The sequence below is a fragment of the Bombina bombina genome, chromosome 10 (assembly GCF_027579735.1).
Source record: "Bombina bombina isolate aBomBom1 chromosome 10, aBomBom1.pri, whole genome shotgun sequence".
NCBI classification, from domain to species: Eukaryota; Metazoa; Chordata; class Amphibia; order Anura; family Bombinatoridae; genus Bombina; species Bombina bombina.
Genome location: NC_069508.1, coordinates 30,566,245 through 30,585,813, shown reverse-complemented (window position 1 = coordinate 30,585,813; position 19,569 = coordinate 30,566,245). Strand labels below are relative to the sequence as shown.

The window sequence follows — 19,569 nt, the reverse complement described above, 5'->3', positions numbered from 1 at the left end:
ACAACTAAATAATCCAATCCTTCCACTTCTTTGTCTTCCAGATGCCTTCAGAATCTAATTCCCCATATCGCCTCCTATCAAAAGAAAAATACAAAAACAACTTCCCACGGATCATACCCACACAATTACCTACAGTAACTACCTCTTTCTTAAAAATCAAAATATTACGCACATCCCACAACACCTCCTTCACACAACATGCCAACAACCATATCAATCTTGCTTTCTCCTTTTCCACACCACTTCCACACAAACCATACATCATCATATTAAAAGTAAAAAACTGCACTCCAGTCAAACCCTTAATCATCCTTTTCAAACTTCTCCAAACATCCCTAGCATACTCACAATTCCAAAACAAATGAATAACACTCTCGCTTTGAAAACAACCATCTCTAGGACACACTTCTGAAGCCACTAAACGACGCATTTTCTGAAAATCCCTTGTTGGCAAACACTTATGCACACTCATCCAACTAATATCTTTCTGCCTATTCATCAAATACTTATTACACACATTTTTCCATACCAACACACATTCATTTTCATTCAAACCCCCAATCAACTCAAGACCTTCCTTCTTCTCCAACATTTTCAACACCATTCTGTTTGCACACCACATCTCCCTACTAACATTCTCCAAACCATATTTTTTAATCCAACATTCCACCCTTACATAAAACCACGGAACAGCAAAACATACCGGTTTCTTTCTATCAATCTCAAATAAACCATATCGTCTTAAAACATTTCCACAAGCATACTTTACCATACAACCAGCCATGCTATCCTTACCACTCAGAACCACACACCTACTAACATATTTCACAGCCAAAAATCTCTCCACATTTGGAAAACCCTTACCACCAACATTCTTACTCTTAACAACAACATCTCTTTTCAAACGCTCCATACCAGAACTCCAGAAAAAAGAAAACAACACTCTCAAAATTCTCCGAAAAATCCTCTCAGGTGGCGGAAAAACTAACGCCAAATATAACATAATAGGAATCAAAACCGATTTAATAACTAACATTTTTCCTTCCAAAGATAAAGTCCTTAAAGACCAAAACTGAAGTTTTCTACTCACTTTATCAAAAACATTCTCCCAACTTTCCAAGCCTTTCAAATCCACATCAAATTTCACACCCAACACCTCAATTGCACCTTCAGTCACAGGCCATCCACAGGAATCAATCTCCCTATCATTACCAAAAACTTTAACTTTACACTTATTCCAATTAACTCTGAAACCACTTGCCATACAAAAACATTCAACTAAAGTTTTCACCCTCCTCAAACCAGCCTGAGTCTCACATACCACACTCACATCATCCATATACCCAATCACTTTTAAACACCTTCCATTACTACCAGGAACACTCACACCTCTAACTAATTTATCCTTCCTCAAACTAGTTAATAATGGCTCAATGACACATACAAATAACACAGGAGACAAAGGACATCCTTGACGCACTCCAGATTTAACACAAAATTCCTCAGTCAAAAAACCATTAACCTGGACTTGACTCACAATATCACTATACAAACATTTAAACCATCCAATAATCTTACCAGAAAAACCTAAACGTTCTAAAACATGAAACATAAAATCATGCACTACCCTATCATACGCTTTTTCAAAATCCACAATAGCAACAGCAACAGACCTCATCCTCTCCCTCACATACCACAGTACATCACGTAGTAACAACAAACTTTCAGAAATCTGACGCCCAGGAACAGCACACACTTGCTCTTCACCCACAACCTTACCAATCACTCCACGCAATCTATTTGCCAACACCTTTGCAATAACCTTATAGTCAACATTCAACAACGTAATCGGCCTCCAATTCCTCAAATCTCTCTTATCACCCTTTTTAAATAACAAAACAATCAAACCTTTCCTCATTGAAACAGGCAAAACATTCATTCTAAAAACAAACTTACAAACATCCAACATATCCACCCCAATCAAATTCCAAAAACAAGTATAAAATTCAACAGGCAAACCATCACAACCAGGTACCTTCCCATTCTTAAAACTCCTAACAACCTCTGCAATCTCATCCAAACTTAGATCCCTTTCTAACAAATCATTATCATATTTTTCCAACTTAACCTCAATGTTTTCCAACAACTCATTTTCCAATAAAACATCTCTTGTTTTTTCTTTATACAGCTCACTGTAAAACTCATGAACTTCACGCAAAACACCATCCGTACCATTAACTTCACACTCAACCTTATCAAAAACACTAACAAAACCAGTCTTTCCTTCAAAAGCTTTCTTAAAAAAATATTTACTACAAGACTCATCCTTTTCCATTTTCTCCAATCTTGCCATAAAAACAATTTTCTTTCCTTTTTCATGCATACACTTTTTAATTATCTTTCTTGCTTCAGCAATTTCCTCATGCACATCAATACCACAATTTCTCAATTCATACAAATACAACAACCTCAGATACCATTTATCATACAACTCCCTTTCCATTCTAGCTTTCTCACAGCCTTTCTTAATAAAAAACCTCTTTATTTCCACCTTCAACCATTCCCACCACATAAGCACATTACTAAAATCACATTTTCTTTCACGCCACCTTTCATACATCCAAACAAACTGACGCTTAAACTTCTCATCTTTTAACAAATCCACATTCAGTTTCCAAACACCCTTACCATACTTAATCTTCAAATCACAATTCACCTTACACATCAAAAGGGCATGATCCGTAAAGGGCATCCGCTTTAAAGAAAAATCATCAACACATAAAAATTTAGATAAAAAACAAAAATCAATTCGAGATTTTATCCCACCACTATCACTAAAGAAAGTAAAACCCTCCCCTGAAAAAGAAACAGACCCGAAGGCATCCTTCAAACCGAAAGATTTAAGCAAATCAAGTAAAAACTTCCCTGAGCTATCCACCCTACAATCACTCCCACCCTCTCTGTCCCCATTCTTAATAATACAATTAAAATCCCCAACCAAAAAAGTTGGCTCTCGACCTGGCAGAAAAAACTTTAAAGTTTCAAAATTAAGCAAACGTTCTACCCTATTTGGAGAAGCATATACATTAAACAAACGAAAAACAGTCCCACAAAAACTAAAACTAACCAAAAGTACCCGACCTGGGACAATATGAACTACATTAAGGATAGAAAAACTAAACCCCTTAAACAAAACTCCCACCCCCCCATTCCTATCAGAAGAACAAGACCATACTTTAGGACCATATTCCCAGTCAGCACATTTAGGATGTTCAGAGAGACCACATTCCTGCAAACAAAAAATATTAGCAGAACATACAGATAATAATTTAAAAATTGCAGCTCTCCTTGCTAAAGTTGTCATACACCTGACATTAAGGGAAGAAATGGTCAGAAACATCACAAAAATAAATTAAAGAAAAACAAAAAAAGAAATAACATCAGGACTTCTTCTTTCCTTTCTTTTTCTTAGGACTCAAAGGAGATCCTTTAAATCTGCCTCTGTGACGTTCCGACCTCCTAGGCTCCCCCTTGCCAGCCTCATAACCAGTAACTTCAGCAAGTTGGTTCACATCTCTTTTATCTAGATAACCAACAGAAGAGGCATCAGAAAAGTCACCTATACACTGGCTTGAGTCAGAAGGAACGTCTTTAGTAGAGACAGAAGGAAACTCTGAAATTAAAGAGTCAGCATCACTTGTAGTATCTGGATCTGCACCCTTAACTACTGGAAGATTCAAATCAGGACTCTCCCATCCATCAGAATCCGGATCTATTTTTCGCTTGGAGGCAGATTTTTTCCCTTCAGTGTCCATATCCTCCTCAGAACTAGAGGACACAACAGCAGACCAATCAATGTTCTCCCCTTCACCAAGAACAGCATCAGGAGCAGCATCACAAGATGACTCAGTGAAGGAAACATTCTCTGTCCCAGGAACAGCAACAGTATCATCCACATTGGGCAACAGGGCTTCAAGAACATCTGAAGCAGCTATCACATTAGATGTAGCAAGATCCACTTCCTGAAGATGAGATTGGGCTTCCTCCACCTTCTCAGCCACAGGAACCACCACAGGAGCATCAGACACCTCTCCGACAGGGACCCCAAATGCAGATTTCTTGCACAAAAAAGGTAATATAGAGTTCAATGCCTCATCAGAGACCTCCTCCTCATTCACAGATGGCTCAACTGCAACTGAAGATGGTTTTTTTGCAACATCAGCATAGGAAGGCTTCACTCTATCAAGCCCCTGCAACATCATCAAAGGACACATCCTGCACAGATGACTTGAAGAACCACACAGGTCACAGGTCCGGCGTTTACTACAGTGGGCAACAAGATGATCCTCCTCACCGCAATTTCGACATCTGGCACCTGGGCAATTTTCAGCAATGTGACCAAACAGGTTGCAACTACGGCAAAAAAGAGGCATGTCATCATAATATAGGAAACCTCTATTTCCACCAATGGCGAAAGTCTGTGGAGGGTGTTTCTTTCCACCAATACCTAATTCATCAGGCACAAACCGCACCCAGAACCTGCGCTTTCCATTGAAAGTCCCAAACTGATTCTTCAGCTTGCTACCTCCTTGAACATCATCAAAGTAGCGACAAAGAAACAGACGAATTTCCACATCAGTGACCCAAGGGTTGTACATATGTACTGTCACCGGGATTCTTCTCTCCCTCTGCACACAGGCAACAAATTTCATGCCAACCAACTCTGGAGCAGCAGCCATATCAATAGTCCGTTGATAGCAGGTCTGTAAATAATGCTCATCGGTGAAAGCCACATCAAAAATCCCTCTTGAAGGGAATGACTGAACACAATGCAAACTTGCTCTTGGCATCTTCAAAACACCCTCCAAAACCACCTGCTGGACATGAGCCAAACCAATCTTCTCTCGAAAGTCCTCAGAAATCAACACCCGAAGTGTATGGGGAACATTTGGCACATTGGTAGCCATATTTGCCCTATTGCCTCTTTAGGCTGGATTTCAGAGCGTCCCCCCAAAAGCAGCATGTGGCTGAAGTCCAGGGACGATGCCACAAGGCCAAGGGGACGGCCCTACTACCCAGTTGCTCTACGCCTAAGGAGTAGCCACCCCCCCAATAGCAGCAGGAGCCCAAACCCCAAAGGGAAAGGACCCCAGGCAGAAGGAGCAGGTCTCCAGGCAGCAAACCAAGACCAAGACCAAGCACAGAAAACTGCACTTGATCCAAGCCAAAGGCCCGAGAAGCAACCTCAGCTGATCGTTTCGGCCTTTTGTGGGCCTCGTCAGTGAGGTGCAGCCATATCCCTCTAGGCACACTGAGCAACGGGTCCACGTCTGGATTCCCGCATCACACTTATGGAGACTTCCCTAAGTGTCATAATTTGCATGAATAAAAAGAGAGAAGCGCTCAACCTGGGAACGAACAATAGCATAATAGCTTGTTCTATGGCTAGTTACCACCCTAGAAGCAGTCTCTCTTTTTGCTTACCTAAATCTGACCCTTTGCCACTAGACAGGAAATATGTTATTATTTGTGTGTTAAATAGCCATAGATTTATATGTGACCCATAAAGCTATTAAATTATTACGTGACCCCATGTGTTAGAAAATTGGCCATCACTGAGTTGCAGTTACCCTTATCATAATGTCATTGGGACAGAAATAGTTTGAGATACAACTGTTATGGAAAAACTGATCTATAACACCATACAATCTTTGGGCAAAATGTTTAAAGGGACATGAAACACTTTTTTTTTACAGACAATAAAATTTTAAACCACTTTCCAATTTACTTCTGCTATCTAATTTGCTAGGCTAGTAGGCTCAGTAGCTGGGTGCTAGCTCCTGATAGGTAGGTGCACATACATGACTCTCCTCATTGGCTTAGCAATGTGTTTATCTAGCTCATAGTAGTGCATTGCTGCTCTCTTTTAATAAAGGATACCAAGAGAATGAAGCAAATTGATTTAATGTAAATTGGAAAGTTTAAAAAAAAAATATATGATCTGTTTAAATTATAAAAGAAAAAAAAAAATCAGTTTTATGTCCCTTTAACTGAAAGAAAACTACTATATGTGGCCTAACTGGACCTCAATGCCCACCCTTTTTCTTTGATGTTCCAGTATATAAACGGTCTTCCTGCTAATGTTCTCATTGTGCAATGGTTTTCAGCTAAAAAGGGCATTCTTGCCACCCTCAGTAGCACTTCGCCACCTTCAGTATGGTTGATGGGTAAAGCAAACCTGCTTTCGTCTCAAACTCATTATGAGCATGCCCTTTGAAGACCACACCCCCTGTAATTCTGCGCTTTAGAGCAACACCCCTTTTTATACTATCACTCCTTTAGATTTTGTTCTAATAAAGACTTCTGAAATGTTAGGAGAGATACAACACAGAAGAGAGAGACTAAAGAATTCTACAATACAGAATTATTCTAAAATACATACTTTTAAATGTATATTTTCTTAAATCTAATACTCCAGACTACCATTATCCACATGCCAGTAAATTAGAATGTTCTCTGCCTGCATCTTTGGTTTGGTTTTTGTCTAAAATGCAAATACTAGTCTATTTTATTTTAAAATATTATTGTTTAAAAAGATAGATAATTCCTTTTATTTACCATTCCCCAGTTTTGCATAACCAGCACTGTTATAGAAATATACTTTTTACCTCTGTAATTATCTTGTATCTAAGCCTCTGCTAACTGCCTCCTTATCTCAGATCTTTTGACAGACTTGCATTTCAGGCAGTTAGCGCTGATTCTTAAATAACGCCACATGTGTGAGCACAATGTTATCTATATGAAACACATGAACTAACACCTTCTAGCTGTGAAAAACAGTCAAATGCATTTAGATTAGTGGCGGCCTTCAAGGGCTTAGAAATTAGCATATGAGCCTACCTAGTTTTAGCTTTCAACTAAGAATACCAAAAGAACAAAGCAAATTTTGATGATAAAAGTAAATTGGAAAGTTGTTTAAAATTACATTCCCTATCTGAATCATGAAAGTTTTTAATTTGGACTTTACTATCCCTTTAAAACAACTATTACCTTTCTGATTACAATACTATAATACATTTGTATACCTAATACCAACAGAAATAAACATGATACAAAGCTACATTTAGTTACATCTATTAGCTGCATAATGACACGTAAATATTGCTTAAATTACATAACATATGATTGGTCTGATTCCCTCTTCAAGCTGTCCCATTTTACAATTGAAAAAATATACAAATATTCTGAAATCCAAACCTCTTCTAGCCCTAAGCAGTTTAAACAAAGGGTTGTTTTTACATTTTATTTATAATAGAGCTCACAAAATGTCAATCAAATTAAAGCCCTTGACTTTGGAACGTTTTATTGCCACCAAAATGAAACTCTTTGCAATATAACTTAATGCAGGTTCCTGTAGAAAACTAAATTTAAATGATATTTACACTAAAGCAGCAGATTGTATGCTCACAAGGAAGTGATGATGATTCTGATGAACATGTTTCTTGCCACAACTGTCTTGTGGTGTATATATTCCTACAGTGTACCCTCTGCATAAGGCAGTAATTCATATTGTAACCAAACCAGATGTTACTACAAGTCCTATTATTAACAGCACATAAGTAACAAGCCTGTCAGTACTAGTTAAAACTATAAAATGTTTAGCTCTTGTTTTTCATTATTTTGTTTTATTTATTTTCTTAATGTACCGGAAATACCTTAGATTTACTTCTACACGATTTTTTGAGCATAATGCTTTTGTCATTTTATGAACTTATGAATGCTTTAAGCTGTCTTCAGTTGCAACTGTCAAAAAGGAATCCTTTAAAGTCACATATGATTCGAGTGCAAGTTTAACAAAATTAACCCTTTCGCTGCTGTGATGAGTGGGAGGTGACGTCACCAGATAGGGGTGGGGCTTAGGGTCGTTATTGTCTGTCGCACTTACTGAGCTAGATGTGTTGTGCAAGCTGTATACTTTTATGCTCTGCAATAAAATAGCGTATCTTCTATGCTGTGTCCTGCATCTCATGACATGGTGTCAGAAGTACTTGTCTGCGGTTCTGTTTCCTGATTAATGACAATGTCTAAGTTTACCTAAGCCTTTTGATTTCTCTCAGCCTGCAGCTTGGCCCACATGGCGTCAGCGGTTTCAGCGCTTCAGGATTGCTTCCAAACAGGACAAGGAGAGCGGTGAAGTACAAGTTAATTCTCTTTTTTACTCTATGGGGAAAGATGTGGAGCCAGGGTTCAATGCCTTTACTTTCCAAGTAGGGGAAGAATTTGACTTTGAAATAGTTATGAACAAACTCAGTGCTCACTTTGTGCCCAAAAGAAATGTGATTCACAGGGGCTTGTTTTCACAAACGTGCTCAGCATGTGGGAGAATCTGTGGGGTGATTTGTGCGCAGCCTGTATGAACTAGCTGAGACAGAATAGTCATTGGAATTGCTGATGCTGAGTTCTCACTGAAGCTACAGTTGGAGGCTGAATTAACATTAGATGGGGCTATTAGGATGGCCCGCCAGAGTGAACTGGTGAAAAAGCAAAGTGCTGATCTGAAGTCTGAGAGTATTGTGGATGAAGTGCAGTAGTTCAGGAGAGCTGCAGGTGAAAGGAACAGTGTGAGCGGTAGACCAAGGGCAACAGGCCCAGAAGTGGATGGGCGCAGCAGGCTCGCTGCATGCGGTGTAACCGTACCCATGAATAGAATGTCATATGCTCTGCTAAAGATAAAAGATGTAGAAAATGTAACTGAATGGGCCATTTTTAAGTGGCATGTAAAACTGAATACATTAAGGAGATGCAGTTGGATAGTGGCCAGGAGGGTCAAGAAATGTCCTTTGTAATGTCTGTTGTTGAATGGTCTGGTTCAGACAAAGATTGGCGGGTTACCCTTACTGTAATGGGAGCCAAAGTTGCCTTAAAGATTGATACGGGAGCAGACATCACTGTTATGTCCCTTGCAGCATTCATAAAACTGCATCAACTTCCTCAGCTGGCGAAAGTTACAACCAAAGTTCATAGTCCTGGTGGCCGCATCGATTTTGCAGGGAAATTTCTTGCCAGCTGCGAGTACAAGCAGAGGAAATTCACCATGTGGGTACATGTGATTAGAGGTCAGTGTGTTAACAACCTATTGAGCAGAAAAGCAGCCTGTTGTTTGGGCCTGGTCACCAGAGTGAATGAGATTTCGGAAGACATGTTTGGTGAATTGGGCCCAGTCTGAATATCGTTTAAAGGTGATGCAGTCTCATACAGCATTACCACTCCTTGTAGAATACCATTCCCGCTCATGCCTCAAGTGGAGAAAAAACTATTGCATTTTGAAGAATATGGGAGTTATTGAAGAAGTTGTTGAAGCAACTGACTGGTGTGCCCCCATTGTGCCTGTTGGGAAAAAAAAACGGGAAGCTACGCATCTGGGTAGATTTGAAAAGGCTGAATGAGGTGGTAAAGAGAGAGATATGTGCTGCTGACACTTGAAGACATAGCTCCGAAATAGGCTGGGGCGAAGTTCTTCTCTACACTAGATACCTCTAGATTTAAATGTCATTACACTGGTAGGTCTGTTTTGCTTCAGCAAACTCCCCTTCAGGATATCCTTTGCTCCTAAAATCTTTCAAAGAGAGATGAGTTCTCTCCTAAGGGACCACAAGTGCACGACAGTCGTCATTGAAGACATTTTAGTGTATGGGTCTACATTGGAAGAACATGATCAGCGATTAAGCTGTGTGCTTCAGACCATTAGAGAGTCCGGGCTGAAATTAAATAAGGAGAAATGCCATTTTAGAAAGGCTGAGTTATGTTACTTTGGGCATATCATCAATGGAGATGGCATCAAGCCGGACCCTGATAAAATCCTTGCTATTGAACAGATGAAAAGTCCTTCTGATGTACACGAGCTGAGACAAATATCGGGCCTTGTGAATTATGTGGGCAGGTTCCTTCAAGATTTATCCACAGTACTACACCCTATCACAGAGTTGTTGATGAAAGATGTTGCCTGAGTCTGGGGACCTTTACAGGAAGAAGCTTTTGTGCAGGTTAAGTCTTCTAAAAAGACTGTGGTTAGTGCTGATGCAAGCAGTTATGGGTAAGGGGCCGCCCTCCTGCAGCTGAATGAGAACAAACTACAGCCCATCGCCTATTGTTCCCGTAGACTGACGGCTGCTGAGTCAAAATAACCCCAAATTGAGAGAGTGCCTGGTTGCAGTTTGGGCCTGTGAGCACTGCCAGTGTTACCTAGTGGGTTTAGAGAAATTTAGTCTGGAGGCTGACCATAAACTGGTAGTCCCTCTTATCAACTCCTATGATTTTGACAAAACACCCCTAAGATGCAGGGCAGCTACGGCAGTATGGTGGCCTGGGATCAGTTCCGACATTGCAAGCCACGTGTCAAAATGTGAATTTTGCCAGGAACGCCGGCCTACTCAGAGAAGGGAGCCCTTGATTTCTACTCCGCTGCCTGCACGCCCATGGCAGAAAATAGCTGATTTGTGTGAACTGCACAGGAAAAAGTACCTAGTCGTGATTGACTACTATTCCAGGTATTTGGAGATTGCACCCTTGAATGAGATCACCAGTCAAGCCGTTATCACTCGTCTCAAGAGCTTGTTCGCCTGGTGGGGCATACCAATGGAGTTAGTGAGCGATAATGGAATACAGTTTGCTTTCATGGAGTTCAGTTCTTTCAGCAGGGAATATGATTTTGTCCATTTTACGTCAATTCCACATTACCCACAGGCCAATGGAATGACTGAAAGGGCAGTTCAAACAACAAAGTTCATTTTGAAGCAATCTGAACCATACCTAGCTCTCTTGGCCTATAGGGCGACTCCCATCCAAGCCACAGGTTTTAGCCCGGCACAGCTGATGCTAGGACATTATACCCACTTTACCCTCTGTGGGTGTCTTCCAGCCAACCAGCTCTGTTCCTTGGGACGAGGTCCTTAGGAGGGATGAAGAGGCAAAAAGGGGCTTATTGATTCTTCTACGACAGAAAACACTCTGAGGCCCTTCAAGGAGCTGAATGTGGGGAAAAGTGTCAGAGTTAATCTGGATGATGAGAAGAAATGGAAGACGCCTGCTACGGTAATTGGACGCTCTTCAGAACTAAGGTCTTATGTAGTCCTTACTGATGGAGGGACAGTCACACGTCGAAATAGAAGACATCTTCAGCTAGTACCTGAGAGTTTGGGACTGGATGCCTCAGAGCCACTGCCGGTGGGATTCCCTGTTTTAAGAGGAGTGCCTTCCCCCTCAGCAAGATCACAGCGGGGATTCTTCTTTGCTTCCAGCAGACTCTCAATCACCTTCTTCTGTATCAGAGGACAGTTCATGTAAAATGACATCAAGTGGAAGAGTGGTGAAACTTCCAGCCCTTTATCGGGATTAGCACTAGTTAGAGCAGTGACCGGAAGAATGGGCAGAATAATCCCATGGTCCCTGTGGACTAGGGTAGTCTACCCCAATGTTCAAGTCAGTATTGTATTTCTTGTTGTGTACACACACACACACACATATATATATATATATATATATATATATATATATATATATATATATATATATATATATATATATATTATCTATCTTTAGCTTGTTATTTGTTGTACACTAAACAAAACTATTTTTGTATGCTTCTTGTATACCTTGTTTAGTGTATTCTAAAAAAAATAAAAATGTATCCTTTGTCCTTTGTAAAGGGGGAAGATGTGATGAGTGGGAGGTGACATCACCGGATGGGGGTGCGGCTTAGGGTTGTTATTGTCTGTCACACTTACTGAGTTAGATGTGTTGTGCAAGCTGTATACTTTTTATGCTCTGCAATAAAATAGCGTTGTACATTTTTATGCTGTGTCCTGCATCTCATGACAGCTGCTAAGCCTTTTTTCACCCCAGTGCTGAGCCAATTTTGAACTTTTTTTGCTACCTACATTTAAACCCCTATTGTAGTCAAATTTCAGTGATTGACCCACAAACATTATATATTGAATTTTTCAGCAGATTCACAATATGCTATTTATTATATTTATAATTCATGGCATATGAGAGCGAAAAACGGTAATGTATATTTTTTTTCTTAGATATTAGAAAATATTGAACATCTCCCAGTGACCACTGCCGTATCTGTGATCACCTTGCTAACTTGTCATCAAAGGTAGCCTCATGTGAAAAACGGGCCCATACAGGCTTTGGAAGTTCTAATCTAGATAAGAGAGGCCCCATTGTGCTGTACAGAAATAAAAGCACGTTTATTTTCCTTGCATGGTGTTCACGGTTTCCACAGTGATCACCTGACTATACAGATACAATTAATTATATGTCTTTTAAGAGGGGAATGTCTCTACTATAAAAATTGTATTTACTTTTTTTTTTTTTTAATAAACTGTTTATTACTGCTCCAAGACCACCACTGTTTGAAAGAGCAGACAATTTTATTTCAAATCGGGGGTCTTGGAGGTTTGTAGCTGCTAAGAGAGCTGAGATTGAAGGGTTTTAATAACACCCCATCCAGCTCTCTTGCAGCTACTTGGTTCAGACTAGACCTGTTCTTTTCGTTCCGAATTGAAATTCGAATTACCCTAGCAACGAAACTAAACTAATCCGAATGCATTTGTACCAAATCAATTCAAATTAGTTTGGATTTATTAGTTACATTCAAAATGTAAATGTAATATTTGAAGGTCACATTTGAAATGGTATTTCTAGTCTAAAACAGTGTTTAATAAATGTAATATTCGAATTCTAAATAGTATTTCTAGTCTAATACTGTGTTTTATAAATATAATATTCGAATGCGACAGTTGAAATAGTATTGAACTTCCAAATTTACTAATCAAATCCAAAACTAATGCATCTAAATTTGTTTGAATTCGAAAGAATATGAAACTAATGCATTCAAATGTATCCGAATTCTAAAAAGTCTGAAACAAATTTTCTCGCTGTTCTAGTTCAAATCCTTTGTGATGTCACCACATGCGTGCAAGATGACATCACTGGGAGTGCCTCCCACTAGGCCACCAACGATTCCCTGTAGTGCGGGTCATCTCCAAAAACGGAGTTTTAATGATTATTCCTCTATGCATGTCCAAAAGGGCTTGTCATGCACCTGCAGGCTGCGATGTGCATGAGGACGGAGCTATTTTTTTCTTTCTTTTAAGGTTCAATTCAGTACTTAACTTGCTTAAAAACTCTGCCACCTTTCATGTAAATGGAGTGAAATACCCTTCTTCCAATGCCCGACGCCCTCCTCCTGTGAATTATGGATTGACTGTCAGAATTTTATCTTTTTTTTTTTTATATATCTTGTTATACATGTAGTAAACAAATATATAAAATACACTTTCATATTTTTGCCTGACTTAACACTGCTATACAGGTTGCACATAAATATATACATAAAATGTAATGCCTGCTGGTAATTGACAGAATGAGCATTCAGGACAGTTGCAGCTGTAGCAGCATAAGGAATTGTTTAAGTAGGAAGGATATAGTTTTTCTTCCACATGGGGCTAGTTAAAGAGAGATTAGAAGTATAAAGATTTGTGCAACAGGCATTTTGATAGCAGATAACCAAAAGTCCAATATTTCCTTCAGAAATCCAGTCTTAAAGGGACAGTTTACTGTAATTTATTAACCCTTAATGTGTTATACCAGCTGGCTAAAAATAATAAAATGTATGATAAATGGCATCTTTAGCTTTTTTTTTTTATATATGAAATTGCTGGTTTTGTTTCTTGAAACCACAACCCATTAAAATAGGTTGAGCTTGCAGCAAAATAAAAATCTGTGTACCAAATCCCAATTGCAAATAAATATTCTATTAAATAAAACCACATTTAAAGGAACAGTCAAGTCAAAATTTAACTTTCATGAGTCAGATAATACATGCAATTTCTTTCCTAAGATATGGTGAGTCCACAGCTTCATCAATTACTGTTGGGAATACCACTCCTGGCCAGCAAGAGGAGGCAAAGAGCACCACAGTCAAAACTGTTAAGTATCACTTCCCTTCCCACAATCCCCAGTCATTCTCTTTGCCTTTGGTGCATGAAGGAGGTGAAGTTTTGGTGTCTGAAGAAGATTAGATTTATTTCTGGTTCAGAAGTATTATTCGTTTTGATTACGAGACTGCTAGACAGTAGCCTCCTGAGAGAATTACAGCTCATTCCACCAGGGCTGTCTCCTCTTCTTGGGTTTTCAAAAATGAAGCTTCTGTGGAACAGATTTGCAAGGCTGCAACTTGGTACTCTCTGCACACTTTTTCCAAATATTCCAAATTTGACACTTTTGCCTCGACTGAGGTTTCTTTTGTGAGAAAGGGTTCTTCAAGCGGTGGTGCCTTCTGTTTAGGTCTGCCTGTCTTGTCCCTCCCTTTTCATCTGTGTCCTCTAGCTTGGGTATTGTTTCCCAACAGTAATTGATGAAGCCATGGACTCGCTATATCTTAGGAAATAAATTTATCAGGTAAGCATACATTTTTGTTTGTTTTATTTCTGGATATGGTGAGTCCACAGCCCTGCCCTTTTATTTCAAGACAGTTATTTATTTTTATTTTTTTACTAAACCTCAGGCACCTCTACACCTTGTGTTACTCCCTTTTTCTCCATTGAACAGTTTTGACTGTGGTGTTCTTTGCCTCTTCCTGGTGGCCATGAGTGGTATTCCCAACAGTAATTGATGAAGCTGTGGACTCGCCATATATCCAGAAAGAAATGTATCGGGTAAGCATAAATTTTGTTTTTTAAACTACTTTCCAATTTACTTATATCACCCTGTTCTCTTGGTATTCTTTGAAAGCTAAACCTAGGTAGGCTCAAACTGATTTCTAAGTTGTTGAAGGCCACCTCTTATCTAATTTTTGACAGTTTTTCACAGTTAGACATTGTTAGTTCATGTGTGTCATATAGATAGCATTGTGCTCACTGCCGTGGAGTTATTTATGAGTCAGCACTGAATGGCTAAAATGCAAGTCTGTCAGAAAGAACTGAAATAAGGGGGCAGTCTGCAGAGGCTTAGGTACAAGGTAATCCTAGAAGTAAAAAGTGTATTCATATAACAGTGTTGGTTATGCAAAACTGGGGAATGGGTAATAAAGGGATTATTTTATCTTTTTAAACCATAAAACATTTCAAGAGACTTAAGAGGCATATATTGGGTATTGTCATGGCTCTGAAAGCAATGCATTTTTCTCAAACAGTTTTAAAGGGGCATGCTACACATTTGGTAAATTAATGGAAACTGTAGCAGCATATCTGAGAAACACTGACTAGAAAATATCACACAAACATTTTTATGTAAAAAGGAAGTTATTTTACCTCACGATTTATTTAGCTCATTAGAGTAAGTGCTCAGTAAAAATAGTAGCTTTAGGATAACTGCTCACAGTCATCTGGATGATGAAAAAGTAGCCAATATGCATCTTTGTGCTGAGTTCTCACTTTGCTTTACTGTGATTACATAGTAAACTTCCTTAAACTGAGGAGGGAAATAAAGTGACTGTGTCTGCACATGCCAGATGCACGCTCCCTTGTGGCGGGAAATGCATCCTGCTTTGAATGTTTAATAGGCCTCTACAATGGGATGTGGCTACCGAGGAGACGGAGATAAAATTTTCTCTTTTTACATAGAGCTGTTCATATATTGTCTTCACTTATTACAGATTAGCTACATCACTTCAAGTGATTGTGTTTGGCAACATGTCCCTTTTAACCCCTTAGATATGTATGATGACCTATGGTGGTTGTCATATGCACAGGGGAATGGATGTGCAGGACAATGTTTAGTCATTCTGGGGGTCCCCCTTCATATCTGCCCTTTTTAATTGAGGGTTGCGTGCCCCAGTGAAATGCAGTGAATCACCCTTAAAGTGGGAATAACTTAACTTGAGGGGGCTGAAAGATACCCCACCCCCTTTTTGTGTTAGTGAACCCCTAAATTAAGAGGGGAGTCTGTCCTTTTTATATCTGGGTCACTTTTTCCTCTTGCAAAAAAGAGGGTGTAGGGGCTCTATTAAAGGTTCTGTTTACCTTGGAGGAGTGCATCTCTAAGTTTATTTGTAGGTTATTGCCTCTTTTTAAGGGCAACCACCTGCATCTTACCGGTATATGTGACCCCCTAATGTAAAAGAGGGTATTGCCTTCTTTTAAATGAGGTCACACCCCCATCTAAATTTAAGGTGATCACCATGGGGATCACCTGTGGCAAGTACTCACTTTTTTAGGGCCCCTATCCCCCATAAAACACAGGAGTATGAATCTCCAGTTTAGATTGGGGGGGGGCCTCTTTCTTCCAATGCAGGGTCATATACACTTATGATTGCATCAAAATTGTCTTCAAGAAAGGATAAAAAGAGAACAAAGCAAATTTGATAATTGGAACATACAATTTTTAAACAACTTTTCCATTTACTTCTATTGGAATCATGAATGTGTAATTCTGATTTTAATGTCTCTTTTTTGGGCCTGACAAATACCTCAGTAGGGCTTATGCTTTAAATAAAGCATTCAGAGCTTTTATTACTTAGTGATGTTTCGTGGATTTTAACACCGTCCTCAGACCTTAGCTGGTAAGCATATTTTCAATATTCCCCACTCTTCATGTACGATCTATACCATGATTTTTAATCTTTCATAGGACATTCAGAACCATATAGGAGGACACACAGCACTACTAGGATCCTATTGGAGGAGCACTGAATATATTCTTTATTTTTGTGTTAACGCACAGATTTTGTTTTTGGATTTTTTTCCGCTTCCTTTTTTATTTCACATTTTTTATCTTTTTCACTTATTTTTTCACACTAATATTGTTGTTTGGATTGATCGATTGATTTGACATTTGGACACATTTACTACAACCCACTTGGACACCATCCTCTTTTATTTGGACACTAATATTGGATCTTCATTTGTACTCCACTCATTTCATTTACCACTGCATACATCTACCTAGGTTTTACCCAATTTTTGTTTTAGACATTATGGATCCATAATTGATATATTTTTTTCTATCATGCTGATTTGATTTTCCACTGGATTGTTTTAACTGCATCATTTGATTGTTTTATTGCATTTATTGTGTACTTGTATTAAATTCCATTTTTTAACTAAATCCCATTAGTTCCAAGGACCACTATATCCAGTTCAGGGACATATATCACCTCAGTTACCTCAGCCTTTCTAGGTGCTTTGCACATCACACTACTAATTACTCTTTTTCATCCGGCTGGCTAGGAGGCCTTTGTACAAAGCTAGAGGTCATATCCCGGGCACTTGGTCTAAACCTTTACTTATTAACACAAAAACAGTCATCATCAAGTGGAGAAAATATGGCACAACAGTTACATTACCAAGAACTGGATGTCCCTCCAAAATTGATGAAAAAACGAGAAGAAAACTGGTCTGGGAGGCTACAAAGAGGCCTACATCAACGTTAAAGGAGCTGCAGGAATATCTGGCAAGTACTGGCTGTTTGGAACATGTGACAACAATCTCACGTATTCTTCATATGTCTGGGCTATGGGGTAGAGTGGCAAGACGAAAGCCTTTTCTTACGAAGAAAAACATCCAGGTTGAACTTTTTTGCCATAATTCCAAAAGATATGTTTGGCGCAAAAACACTGCATATCACCAAAAGAACACCATACCCGCAGTGAAGCATGGTGGTGGCAGCATCATGCTTTGGGGCTGTTTTTCTTCAGCTGTAACTGGGGCCTTATTCAAGGTAAAGGGAATTATGAACAGTTCCAAATACCAGTCAATATTGGCACAAAACCTTCAGGCTTCTGCTAGAAAGCTGAACATGAAGAGGAACTTCATCTTTCAGCATGACAACGACTCAAAGCATACATCCAAATCAACAAAGGAATGGCTTTACCAGAAGAAGATGAAAGTTTTGGAATGGCCCCGCCAGAGCCCAGACCTGAATCTGATTGAAAATCTGTGGGGTGATCTGCAGAGGGCTGTGCACAGGAGATGCCCTTGCAATCTGACAGATTTGGAGTGTTTTCGCAAAGAAGAGTGGGCAAATCTTGCCAAGTCAAAATGTGCCATGCTAATAGACTCGTACCCAAAAAGACTGAGTGCTGTAATAAAATCAAAAGGTGCTTCAACTTATGCAACTATATTATTTTATTTTTATATTTTTTCTTCCCTCTACCTAAAACATTTCAGTTTGTTTTTCAATTGAGTTGCATAGTTTATAGGTCACATTAAAGGTGGAAAAAGTTCTGAAATTATTTCTTTGTCTCATTTTTTTACATCACAGAAACCTGCCATTTTAACAGGGGTGTGTATACTTTTTATATCCACTGTGTGTGTGTGTGTGTATATGTATGTGTGTGTATATATATATATATATATATTTATGTGTGTGTATGTATGTATGTATGTATGTATGTGTGTATGTGTATGTGTGTGTATATATATATATATATATATATATATATATATATATATATATATATATATGTGTGTGTGTGTATATATATATATATATATATATATATATATGCATGCATATATACATATGTGTGTGTGTATATATGTGTGTGTATATATATATATATATATATGTGTGTGTATATATATATATATACATATATATATATATATATATATATACACACATATATGCATGCATATATACATATGTGTGTGTGTATATATGTGTGTGTATATATATATATATATATATATATATATATATATATATATATATATATATATATATGTGTGTGTATATATATATATATATGTATATATATATATATATATATAATCTCTATCGCTCATATTTATTTGCTTGACTTATCCCACTGGTTTTATGGTGTGGTTGAAATGTCATAGGCAGTTTTTTTTTCTGTGTAGTTTTGTGAAGCTGTGTGTGATGTCATGTAACTAAGCATTACTTTTAGTTATAGCTGTATCTGCTGGTAGAAACTAAATAATATAGACCTACACAACCTTTTAATAAACTGGGAAGCACTCTCAGTATAAACAGGATGAACATCTCATGGCATGAACATTTACCTTCAGGGTATACTGGGTAGAAAATCCACTTAATAGAATATATAAAATGATAAAATGTATATACCTGAGTGTACCCAAAGACTCAGAAATGTTTACACTTTGCTCCCTTGTGTCTGACCAAACATTCTTCAATTTACAGAGGTAGGGGCAGAATTGTTTTTTAAAAAAAGACAAAAAACATAATGTTCAGTTGTATGGTTATATTTATTATGTATTATCTGTAGTTTTTGTAGAACTATGGAGAATGTTAAAAGAAAATGGTGTTTCTTATAAACAAAATGTATTTGCACAGTATAAGGTATTGGTAATCATATTTTATTGTTGATGACCTTTTCTTTACAGAACTGGTTTTATTTGTTCCATCATTTTTTTATTATTTTTTTATTCATGTCTGTGGATTTTTATAACCAAGATGGAAAATTCAGCATTAACCACACTCATTAAATGATGTAAGAACCTAAAATAGTTATAATAGGATATACATCCTCACAGTAATCTCAGGAAAAAGTAATACAATTTAACTGGCCAGGAGCAG

At 38.3% G+C, this 19,569-nt stretch overlaps 1 protein-coding gene across 2 annotated transcripts in view; it reads left to right on the top strand.

Annotated features, from left to right (window-relative positions):
- LOC128641310 (uncharacterized) overlaps positions 1-19,569 on the top strand; it is a 528,967-nt gene that overhangs the window by 57,136 nt on the left and 452,262 nt on the right. The gene's annotated exons all lie outside the window — the stretch shown is intronic.